Raw genomic sequence first — 4,071 nt, 5'->3', positions numbered from 1 at the left:
AAATGAACATCTCATTGCTAAAATAGTCCTTTTGGATTTCCATTTCAGCACATGGTTTCAAATATTTACTTCCTGCCAAAAAATTCAAATAATGCAAGTTTGTGTACATATAAGTCACAAACACATCTATCTACATAATTTCTTTTGATTTTTTCATGGGAGCATGTGGAGGCACTGATTGCCTTATATGTCAAACTTCATAAAAGTGAAGCAAGGGAAGAAAATAATTACAGAGTAAAAGGAGTTTCATGCACTTTTTTTCTTCATAACTGTGAGATCTTGGATAAAATTTGAGGACCTGCTAAGTCTGATGCCCAGAAGGACTTCTGATGAAAAATTCCCATTTTTCCTCAGTGAGAAACACTTTTTTAAAAAAAAATCTAAATCCTGGGGAAGAGCTTTGTTATGGTTGTGGGCTCTCCACCTCTGCGGGATCAGGAAGCTGGGGACGCGCCCTTAGACGCTGCCTCTGGCCCCTAGCTGTAGCCCCACTGCTGCCGGTGATAGATTCCTGTGGCCTTTTAAGTGATTGAATAATGATGGAAATGGATCCAAAATAATAAATGACTACTCTACTAAAGCAGTAGAAGACTCCTCGTATCACCTTCCAGTTCAATTCAGTCTTCAGGAGGAGGCAGAACAAGTGAAATAGAGAAGACGACCTCACTTTGGAACTGTTTACTCCTTGACTTCTTTATTTCTACTTGTTTTAATTTTGCTGTGAATTTAAATAGTGAAAACCAAAGAAATAGAAGATACATTTGGGAGCTTTATATAACCCAAGAAATTTGCCTTGAAAGCTGCTATTCTTTGGGGGAAAACATACTAAGTTCCTGTCTGATTAAAAACAAACCAGATTTCCTATGTCCCTTAGATTCTGAAGAATAAAACAGATATAAATACATATCCGCACACTTTTTAGCAGCTCTGTAGGAATAATGAGATTTATAAATTAAGGGCTTTGTTATGTGGATGTTTTGCCGCTGGAATTGACTGCTCAGAAGATCTTTTATTGCTCTCTAATGCTATATTTTTGATCTGTGGCTTTGATGGCATTCGCCCACACATGAGTTTACCTCTTTCCAGTTATGACCTTGTTATGAACAGTGTTTGCACTCAATGTGCAAATGTCCATGTATTATCTATTTAAACAGCATCATAGTGCCATCACTCAAGGAAGTTGAATGAGGTGAACATAGACATAGCTCTTTCCCCTTACCCCCATTTTTTAAATGTAACAAATACTTTTTATGTTCCCCTTCCCCTTTCCCCTTCCCCTTTTTGGAAACGTGTCAGGAACTAGATAGTTTACGATGAGCAATTGAGGAGACTTGAAAGAGTGATACAGACAGAGCCTGGCTTCCTTGTGCTTTATCACAAGGCGTGCTGCTGGCCAGCCTATTTAAGCACCCTTTTAACAAGAGAACCTCGTAGGAAATCCAGCTGGCAGACTCAAGGAGTTCGGGAAACAGGACCACAGAGGTTACACTCTGGGATCCTGGCCATGAGGTTGGATGCCTCACCTTGCTGAAAAGAGACACTGGACCTAAATGGCGCAGCATGACTTTGTTCCTGCTTGGCTAAATTTCTCAACACCACAGTCAGCTAAGTCACCTAAAGCCACCTTCGAAAAACACGGAGAGCACCTACCCCGAAGAGATCGTAGGTTTGGAGTAAGCCATCATCGACATAATTCCTCTGATGGCTTTTTTAACAATGGACCTCTGCGAACTGCAGGAGATTCCTGGCACCAGCCCTCCCTGTTTCGCCACGACTCTGTGGACTCTGGTGTCTCTAAGGGAGCATATGCTGGAATCACAGGGAATCTGTCTGGTTGGCATGGCTCTTCCCGAGGTCATGATGGCATGAGCCAGCGTAGTGGGGGTGGCACAGGGAACCATCGCCACTGGAATGGCAGCTTCCATTCCCAGAAAGGCTGTGCCTTTCAAGAAAAGCCACCTACAGAGATTAGGGAAGAAAGGAAAGAAGACAAGGTGGAAAAATTACAATTTGAAGAGGAAGATTTTCCTTCTTTGAATCCAGAAGCTGGCAAACAGAATCAGCCATGCAGACCTATTGGGACCCCTTCTGGAGTGTGGGAAAACCCACCTAGTGCCAAGCAACCCTCCAAAATGCTAGTCATCAAAAAAGTTTCCAAAGAAGATCCTTCTGCTGCCTTCTCTGCTGCATTCACCTCACCAGGATCTCACCATGCAAATGGGAACAAATCATCAACCATGGTTCCAAGTGTCTATAAGAACCTGGTTCCTAAGCCTGCACCACCTCCTTCCAAGCCCAGTGCATGGAAAGCTAACAGAATGGAACACAAATCAGGATCCCTTTCCTCTAGCCGGGAGTCTGCTTTTTCCAGTCGGATCTCTGTTACCAAACCAGTAGTACTGGCTGGGGGCACAGTTTTAAGCTCTCCTAAAGAGAGTCCCTCCAGCACTACTCCTCCGATTGAGATCAGCTCCTCTCACCTGACCAAGCTCACCCGCCGAACTACTGACAGGAAGAATGAGTTCCTGAAGACTCTAAAGGAAGGGAGACTTCTCAGAGAACAGAGACTGTGACAAGCTGGAGGATTTGGAAGACAACAGCACACCTGAACCAAAGGAAAACGGAGAGGAAGGCTGTCATCAGAATGGTCTTACTCTCCCTGCAGAGGAGGAAGGGGAGGTCCTCTCACACTCTCTGGAAGCAGAGCATCGATTATTGAAAGCAATGGGATGGCAGGAATATCCTGAAAATGATGAGAATTGCCGCCCCCTCACAGAGGATGAGCTCAGAGAGTTCCACATGAAGACGGAACAGCTGAGAAGAAATTGCTTTGGGAAGAACGGCTTTTTGCAGAGCCATGGTTCCGGCCTGTTCTCCCCTTGGAGAAGCACTCGTAAAGCAGAGTTTGAGGATTCCGACACGGAAACCAGTAGCAGTTAAACATCAGATGACGATGCCTGGAAGTAGGTATATAAGTCCTCAAAAATCTGACCCAGTAAACTCAGCTTGTGTGTTTAGGGAGTATACAGAAGAAATCATTCTTTTCCTTTTCTTATGTTGTTGAATACTTCATGCACAAGGGAAAATAGTCATATCCCAAAGAGAGAGCAATTGGCTTGTGTAGCTTTTGTTGTTCTTCCCTGTTATCTGCTTAATAGAAGTTTGTGTGATGGGAAAGATTTTTTAAATACACACACACACACAGACACAGTATCTATGGGGCGACGCACAGGTGGGAGCTGGCAGTGCAGAGAGGAGACGCGGTCTGCAGCAACAGCTTCTACTACCAGCCCTTGGGGCACTCACCCCTGTGCTCAAGCAATCATTGTCAATGACAAAGTGACTATTGAAGTTATAATTGTATTAAATTAATGCTAATAATTTGGATATTTTATTTTATTTTTTGGCTGCTCAGGTAACGTTAGCCCTTAACCAAGCATATGTGGTTTTCTTTTTTTCTTTTTTCTTTTTTTTTCCTTTTTTTGGGTACAGCTGTAAAATATTTGGATATAGGAAATGTTGTGTTATTCTTGCAGCCTTGATATTCAGGTTGGATTGTAAAATATAAATTTTTGTGAGATTTCAAAGATTAAGATTATTTTGATAACATTATTTACAGATTTAAAAGATGTGGTTATCACAAGTCTGTTGAAGGGGAAACTACTGCATAAAATAACTAACTTGGAATAAATATTTTGCATCAGTTTGGAAAAAAAAATCTAAATCCTTATTAAATGGTGGGACTGGATGTTTTTCTCTTAGGAACTAAAAGGGAAGGGAATTTAAAAGTATTTTACTTTTTAAAAAAGAATTTACTTTTCCTGAGGCTCTACTAAGGATCAGGTCCTTTATTTCACTTACTGCCCCTTCAACACCCAACACAACTCCATAAAGGAGGTGGTATGTCTCTAAATCCTTTTCATGGATTAAGAAACTGAAGCAGTAAGAATTGCTTGGCCTCCTTAAGGTCTTAAGGACTGTTAAGTGCCAAAACCAGAGTTTTAACCCTCTTCTCTGTGCTGCGCTTGTTTTTCTGTAGCACATTTCCCGAGAGCAGCAGGATCTCTAAAC

The 4,071-nt window shown here is 42.0% G+C and overlaps 1 pseudogene; it reads left to right on the top strand.

Moving 5' to 3' along the window:
* Positions 1-396: 396 nt before the first annotated feature.
* LOC131826742 (vasculin-like protein 1) lies at positions 397-3,381 on the top strand (annotated as a pseudogene).
* Positions 3,382-4,071: the final 690 nt, after the last annotated feature.

The sequence above is a fragment of the Mustela lutreola genome, chromosome 3, assembly GCF_030435805.1.
Source record: "Mustela lutreola isolate mMusLut2 chromosome 3, mMusLut2.pri, whole genome shotgun sequence".
NCBI lineage: Eukaryota > Metazoa > Chordata > Mammalia > Carnivora > Mustelidae > Mustela > Mustela lutreola.
The sequence above is the reverse complement of the archived record's forward strand: the minus strand, read 5'-3'. Positions and strand labels throughout refer to the sequence as shown.